Below are 8868 nucleotides of genomic sequence, written 5' to 3'. Positions count from 1 at the left end.
CAGACTTCACAACTGCTTACCTGGATCAATGTCTTTGCCCCCATCAGCCTCCCTATCCCCCCCTTCCTCCCCACCTCCAGCCTTGCACAGTTCTGTCCTGGCTCTGTCCCCGCCTCCACAGCCACCTGCTTTCAGCTCAGTCCAGATTATTTTCCTTCCTGGAAAAACCCTTCAAAGACCCCCGAGTCCAGGATGTGATTTGGGCTCCTTAGTCCAGCGGTCAAGACCCAAGGAAGTGAGTAGTGGGTCATCCATGTGTGGTAAGTAAGTGCAACCGTGATGTTATCCAAATAGACACACACACACACACACACACACACACACACACCCCTTTTGTAAGGCACTCTGTACAAATGTGCATTCCAAGTTATAGATTCATTTGGAAGCATCCCAAACTTCCAAGTTCTTAATCAAGGCTTCACCAACCACAAGTGCCTATATTTCAGTGATGTAAGGAGCATTGTTTCCAGGGCAAATTTCTCTCCTATTAAATGAGGGAACTTTGGGTACATGCTCTGCCCACAATCATGTCACATGAGGCTGTGGGGTGACAAAACCTTCCTACACAGATGTGGCCTGGGGCTCCCTGGGTCTCACGGTGGTGCAGGGGCCATGAGAGATTTAAGGTTTTGGTGAGCAAGGCCATCCCTAATTACCAGATGATGGAGCTGAGTCAGGGAGTTTAGGAAACCTGCAGAAGTCAGGAATTTAAACTTTCATATAGAAACTCCATGTAATCCAAACAGGATTTTTATTTTCCCTCAGGAAACTGGTAATTGTAAACATTCTTTGCAAGAACCAACATCAGAAACAGCTATGGTGATTATGAAACTAACCAAACATATAATGATAACAGAACAAACAGAAAAGAGTGATAAGAAGCTTATTCTCTCAGCTGATAAAAATACACAACAAAGCTACAGTCACTAACACAGGGTCACACTAGTGCAGATTAGAGGTCACAAGTTAAAATGATGGTTTTAACTGTACATTGGCATCATCTTGGAGTTTATGAAAAAAAAAATAGAGAAATGCTGGTTTCATCGGCTTAGACGGGATGTGGCCTGAGCTTCCAGGTTCATAAGTGCCTCTTGGGTGATTTTAATGAGCGGCCGGCCAATGACTGAGAACCACTGGATTAACAGAATGAAAAATACGCTACACAACACATATTGAAGCCCCGGACCCACCGGTGCTGCGGTATTTCCAAGTAGATTATAAAGATGACACCAAATACTGGGAAAATATATTAACAGTGTTCGTGTAATTCATCAGCTATCTGGCTATTAAGTTGGATCTAGAATTCACTTATTTCAACAGAAACCATGAAAGAAAGAGGACCAATGTATAATGTGGTAGAGTAAGCCCTTCTAGACTTCCTAAGAAAGCCAGAAACTTCACATGAAGTAGAAATACGATGATTTGACCTATGTAAAAATGAAACTAAATCATGAACTGAGCAAAAGATAAATTGCCACACATGATACAGAAAAAGAGTTAAGAACCTTCACTTTCAAAAAAAAAAATGATAAACCGAAGGGAAGAAGGCAAATATTCAGTAGAAAAATTCAGAAGTAAACAGAAAGAGGTAAAGGACAAAACAAAATGTACACATGTACAACTTGTCAATACATAATAGAGTGTATTCCACCTCATTAGTCACCAAAAGTGCTATTCAAAGTAAAAATGATACATCATTTTCACCCATCATATTGGAAAGGGTTAAACGTTTAACAAAACCCAAAAATAGCCGGGATGTGTGAAAATTGAGAGTCTCATATACCGTTGCGGGGAATGAAAATTGGTATTTCTTTCTGGAGTGGAGTCTGCCAACTGAAATCAACTTTTTGTTGTTGTGGTTGCTGTTTTGAAAGAAGCATGTCTTTGACCCAGCGATCATAGTCTTGGGAATTTACCGTAAGGGGGTCAATGCTGAGAGGGTGCAAAGATATAAGCACAATGGCATTCATTAATGCTTTTAGTGGCGAAATTCTGGGAATAACCTAAACATCTGTATGTAAGTGAATGGCTAGCTAATATATCATATACACAGTCAAATAAAGTCACTTTATTTGAAATAATGCAATAATGCTATTAATCTTTGTTCATTACAAACATGGTGATCTTTTATATGTCTTCCTTCTGTATACACTATTCCTTCTCCAGAACCTGCTATCCCTCTCCTCTCTCATATCGGTTCACTCCTAATCATTCCCAAACCAGCTCAAGCTGTCCCTTCCTCAGTGTCTTTCATGCTTATCTGAGCCACATAAATAGCTACCACTGTTCAGCACCCAGGACATTCCTTTGCTGCTTCCATGACAGTAATTATTCATTTATTCATACAACACATATTTTATTGGGTACCTACTACTATTTTATTGAACACTCCTAAAATAATCGACTCTTCACATGGCCATCTCTCCTACTGGACTGTTGCCCTTACAGAGCAGGAACTGTGCCTGATTCATTCTGTTACCCTAGATTCCAACCTGGAGATTGGTTAAGTCAGCAAGACAAGTTTATTGAATGAAAGGGATGGAAGGATGAATGGATGGATGGATGGATGGATGGATGGATGGATGAAGTGAGCTAGTGATTGAGTGGCAGGATGGGTAGATAGAGGAGTGGATAGATGGCTGAGTAGATGGGACTAGGTACCTAGATTAGTGAATGGATAAGCAGAAGGGTGATGAATGTCTGGAAGGCGTTTAGTGTCCCTGAGTCCACCCAGTTGTCATCCTTCCTCAGGAAGGTCATTTAGAGAACTCCTATCATCTAACACCACCTGCCCAGCTATGTTCAGGGCCTACAAAGTATATATTTAGGGTCCCCAAGGCACTCAAAATTATAAAAATTATATAATTATTTGACACCATTGATTCCACCACAGCAAAACAGAACAACAAAAACAACAACAACAAGAACCTTTCTATTTTCCAGGGTTCAATCTGGAAAACAGGAAGCAGAGATTTCATTTCACAGACCTTGGAAAGGCTGAGAAGCCACCAGAGGCGACAGAAGCAACCCAGAGACTAGCGAGAGCGGCATCCTCTCCCCCACCCCCAAGGGAGAGCAGGAGAAGGAGAGTTCAGGGTTATCAGGCACAGGGGAGGCAGCATCACTCACTGGGACCAAGGTGGCCTGGACCAGAGGGAGGTGGTCCCAGGGGAGACGCAACCAGTACCCAAGCAAAGGACACAGGGTCCTCGTTTCTCTTGCCCCGCTCTCTTAACTCTCCCACTGAGGCCTCCCACTAGCCAAGATGCAGGGTCCTGGGCAAGTGGAGTGCAGACATCAGCAGAGGGTGAGGGGTGAGGAATGGATCTGAGGACAAACAGGCCAACACCTGCACACCCCACAAAATTGAAGTCAATAAATATTTAAATGTATCTGCAATGTCACATTCTTTATGTCAGCCAAGCAACGGCAAATGAACGCTTACAATACGTTATGAATAAATTATGTTGGGTGTGTGTACATTTTCATATGTCTGATGTGGTGGGGGGGGGGGCGGGAGGCTGCTAAGGACAAGGAAGGCCTTAAAGTGACCCTCCAGACACTTTCTGCCTACTGTGCATATTCCAAGGCCCAGCTTCCTGTTCTCTAGTTGAATGATTTGGAGCAAATTACTTTACTCAGATTACTCACAGGCATTTTAAAAAATGCATGGGTATTTTTCCAGAATCCCCGTGAACTTAAAATACGATAGTGGTGTAGACGCGCCCTGAGTCCATCCTACATGGTGAAAGCCATCGTGGTTTCTGAGAGACACTCACTCTGCCAGAGGCAGTAGGCATAGGTGGTCTCTATGCAGGGTATTCTACCTTTACGTGGATCTTTCTCAAACTAAAAATCCCGCCTCCACCAACTCAGGGGGAGATATGGTGGAAAAGGGCAGTGACTTAATGACAAGGACCCTCAGTGCGTTTACGTTAGTGAATATTTTATATTTCTATGTTGAGAAAGATAGGATAGATTATATTAGCGTGTACCAACCCCAACGGAAGATGGAACACGTATGTGCTTATATATGTGAATACACACCAAATCATTTGCAGTTGTAACCTCTGAAATGAAATTATGGGTCATTTTTCTTCCTTTTTAAAATTTTTGTCAGTGTTTTTTCTTATTCTACGCAATAACTTGCATAATTTTATCATATGTGCTTAATGACAGCTCTTCCCACTGGGAGCCACAGCCGAGGAAAGGACACCACTGATTGAGTAACAGGATTGCAGGAATTAAAGGCAAATCATGATGGACGTCCTTCCCAGTGTGGCCTCCTCTGCTTGGTAACCAACGGGACATCCGTGGCCCTCGTCTGGTTGGAGTTCAGAGTCTAGCCAGAAAAGTATGTCTTCTAAGCCTGTGTGCCTCCTGAGTCTCTCTCCATGTTCCTCCCCTTCAGAGCCACCATTTGGAATGACAGGTATGATGGTGGTAACTTCAAATATCAACAATCCTTCCTGGTCCACAAGGACATTAAGCTCCTACGTCAGACCCATTCCCAGGGAGTTTAATGTAGGTTCATTAATCAGGGTTCTTCAGAGAAACTGAACTAACAGAGTATACCTTTCAGTAGGTAGATAGATAGATAGATAGATAGATAGATGATAGATAGATAGATGATAGATAGATAGATAGATGATAGATAGATGATAGATAGATAGATAGATAGATAGATAGATAGATAGATAGATGATAGATAGATAGATGATAGATAGATAGATGATAGATGATAGATAGATAGATAGATAGATAGATAGATAGATAGATGATAGATAGATGATAGATAGATGATAGATAGATAGATAGATAGATAGATATAAAACCGATGGATGTAGATGTGTATTATAAGGATCTGACTAATTTGAGTATGGTGGTGGGCAAGTCCTAAGATCTGCAAGGTGGGTGGGCAAGCTGGAGACCTAGAAAAGCTGATGGTTTACTTCTAGCCTGAGAACTGGGAGAACCAAGGCTGTAAGTTTCCATCCAAAGGTTGGCAAGCGGGGCACCCAGGAAGAACTGCTGTTTCAGTTGAAGTCCAAAGGCAGTCAGACAGAAAGAATTCCCCCTTGCTTGGGGTAGGACCAGCCTGCTTGTTCTCTTCAGGCCATCAACAGATTGGCAGAAGCCCAACCACATTAGGAAGGGTAATCTCCTTTACTTGGTCGACCAGTTTAGATGTTAATCTAATCCACAAACACCTTTACAGACACACCCAGAGTCACCTGTCACCGAAAGTCTGGACACCCTGTGGCACAGTCAATTTGATACTAAACTTAACCATCACAATAGATACCACGTTTGTAAATATTTTGGAGTTTCTATTTACCTTTACTTTTTTTTTTTTTTTTTCCAATCAGTTGCCTTCTGCAGTCTCATTCCATGGCCCTGGAGGAGTCCCTGAGACCCCTTTTACCTCTTTGGGTCTCAGTGTTTTCTCTGGGAAAGATGATATGGGCAGATGGCCCCCGAGACCCTGCTCTCTCTCTCAGGTAAAACACACCCTCTGACCCTGTGTTCAGTTATAACTTGAGATTCTGAAACAATGATCAAAAACAAGGGATCAAAAGCAAAGGGTTTTAGGTTGGACTATCTCTATCGTAATTATGTAATTAATTTTGCTACAGAGCACCGAAAACAGCCACAGACACTTCATAAACAAGTCGAAGTAGCTGTGCTCCCGGAACACGTTACTGTTACTTTTAATTAATTTATCTATTTTGAGAGAGAGAGAGCACAAGTGGGAAGGAGGCAGAGAGAGAGCGAATCCCAAGCAGGTTCCACACTGTCAGGGCAGAGCTCCATGTGGGGCTCGAACCCACCAACCGTGAGATCATGACTGAGCCAAAGTCGGATGCTGAACAGACTGGGCCACCCAGGCGCCTCCCCCAAGAAAAAATTATTTACCAATCAGGTGCGGGGGCCGGATTTGGCCTGTAAGCCATAGTTTGTAGGCTCCTGGTTTGAAGTGGACTCGTTTGCAAAGGCTTAATTAGCAGATTGTGATAAAGGTGATAAAAGTTTAGATGATGGTAATGATGATGAAGCTAATATGTGCCTCTTACTTCCTTTTCCTTAAGGAATATGTGTGTGTTTCTTAAATTTTAAAATGATACCAACCACGGTAGACAGTATAGTGACCCCAGCTCCCAGAGATACGCCTGCACTAATCCTCAGAAACTGTGACTTCCCTAGCATGGCAAAGGGGAGTTGGCAGATAGGAGTAAGATTGTTCTCTTTAAAAAAAAATTAATGTTTATTTATTTTTCAGAGAGAGGCACACACAGATCGTGAGTGGGAGAGGGGCAGAGAGAGAGGAAGACACAGAATCTGAATCAGGCTCCAGATTCTGAGCTGTCGGCACAGAGCCCGATGGGGGACTGGAACTCACAGACCACAAGATCATGACCTGAGCCGAAGTCAGACGCTTAACTGACTGAGCCCCCAGGAGCCCCTGAGCAAGACTGTTATCTTAAAATGGGGAGAGTATCCTCATTATCTCAGTGGACCCAGTTTGATCATGTGAGTCCTGAAAAGTGGAGAACTTCTCTGGTGGGTCAGAGAGAGAGCTGAGTGAGACAGATTTGACCCGCTATCACTGTCTTTGAAGACAAGGAAAGAGGCCAAGACAGATAAGGAACTCCTTGGGGCCACTAGGAACTGACAAGGCTGAGGAAAGCGTTCCTTCCCGGGAGCCTCAGGAAGTGACACACACCTGCCCAGCCCTGGATTCTAGCCCTTGGACACCTAGAGAACTACATGATACTAAAGTTGTGTTACTTAAGCCACCAAGTCTGTGGTGACTTGCTACAGACCACATAGAAAACTAACACATTAACTCCCTGAGAGAATTTGCAAACCACAGTCTAAATTATCACCCATAATGACACTCCTCAGAGATACCCACTATTAACATATATTTTTTTTCAGATTTTCCTGTATGTATTCAGAGACTGAGGAAGAGAAAGAGAAATATAAATACATTAGTTTACATTGGATATGATTTATATCCTGTTTTATTTCATTTAGCGTTTTAAAAGAATTTTCCTCTGCCAATAAATTTTCTTCAAAAACATGTTTTCTAGTATAGATGAGTCATAATTTATTCACATTCCCCCTTTTTAATTGTTTCTAATCTTTTCACTAGTATAAAAATTGCCAAGGAGAAAATTCTTGCACATATTGAAGTGTTAGAATGTGTTAAGGTTACTATCCTCTTTTTTTTTTTTTTTTTTTTTTTTATGCCAAAAAAGTTGTGACTATTTTCCCCCGGTTATGTTTTAATTTATTCAAGCTCATTTTTGACGTATAGAAATTTTACATTTTGCTTCAGTTCAATAGACCCATGCTTCTCCATCATGCCTGTTGTTCCATGTCTGGGAAGGCAGTTCCCACTTTTGGATTGATGTTTTTCCTCTAGCTCTTTTAGGAACTTGTGTTTTCATTTTCGTCCTTGGTCTAGCTGCTACTTTAAAAATTTCCTGATGAATGAAACACCGTTAAACAGTGTTTCTGGGGCGCCTGGGTGGCGCAGTCGGTTAAGCGTCCGACCTCAGCCAGGTCACGATCTCACGGTCCGTGAGTTCGAGCCCCGCGTCGGGCTCTGGGCTGATGGCTCGGAGCCTGGAGCCTGTTTCCGATTCTGTGTCTCCCTCTCTCTCTGCCCCTCCCCCGTTCATGCTCTGTCTCTCTCTGTCCCAAAAATAAATAAATGTTGAAAAAATTAAAAAAAAAACAAACAAACAAAAAAAAAAAACAAAAAACAGTGTTTCTATCACCTTCTATTGAGTGGTCCTTATCTTTGGCCTTGGGTATTGGATTCCAGCTGTCATACTCCACTATTTCTAAAATGTGTCTTTCCTGTGTTAGCATCTCTGAAATTTGGAGGACCTTCATCTTGGGTGGGAGCTGGCTCTAATTCAGTCCTCGGGGGAGACGTACTTTCCTCGCTCCACACAACACCAAGGTTAAGACACGGACATGTCTCCGTTGTCCTGTCCTGCATGACAGGTTTCTTTCTCATGGACATTTACACCAAGAAAGCAGCCTTTGGTGCCACAAGAGTGTTTTTCCTCGGTTATTGGTACGTAGAATAATAACGTGTCTTACAACCAATATTACATTTTAGCTTTAAGGAAATGTGGCATGTCGTGTGTAACACGGAATATAGCAGGCCCGGTGTCTGGGTTATCTCGTCTGTGTTACTTTCCTACCTCTTCGTAATTGCACCAAATACAGTGGTGCTTTGAAATCATCTTGTTTTAATATCTGGTAGGACAATTTCTTCCTCATCACTCTTCTGTTCCAAAATGTTCCTGACAACTTTTTTTCCCATTAGAATTAATGTTTCAAGTTCTCACATGCCATTCACATCAATAAATGAGTAATCAAAAAAAGAAAACTCTGCTGGGATCTTTATTGGATCTTTATCAACCCTATGAACGGATATAGGAAGAATTGATATCTTTACCGTATTCCAAAGCTAATATATTTCCTAATCAAAGCTTAATATATTTTATTATTTTAGAGACTTTTATCTTTTGTGTCATTAAAATTTTATTCCTATCGGGTTTTTTTCCCTATTTCTGGTTAATGACATTTTTTCATGGTTACATATTTTAATGCTACTGAGAATAGATTTCTTTCCTTTTTTTTCCAGAATAGATTTCTGTTTTCATTGATTTTCTACTGGTTATTTTTGACATATGGTACAGCTAATGATTTCTGTGTTTTTATTTTGTAACTAGTCACCTTTCTGAACTTTCTTAACCATTCTCGAACTGTATGTTTTTTTTTTTTTATTTTAAGGTACTACCAAATTTTAGGTGGATCAAAATTTTAAATGCAAACTCTTTAGAA

The sequence above is a fragment of the Herpailurus yagouaroundi genome, unplaced genomic scaffold (assembly GCF_014898765.1).
Source record: "Herpailurus yagouaroundi ecotype Mexico unplaced genomic scaffold, PumYag 194, whole genome shotgun sequence".
In the NCBI taxonomy this organism is placed as follows: domain Eukaryota; kingdom Metazoa; phylum Chordata; class Mammalia; order Carnivora; family Felidae; genus Herpailurus; species Herpailurus yagouaroundi.
This window is presented reverse-complemented; position numbering follows the sequence as displayed.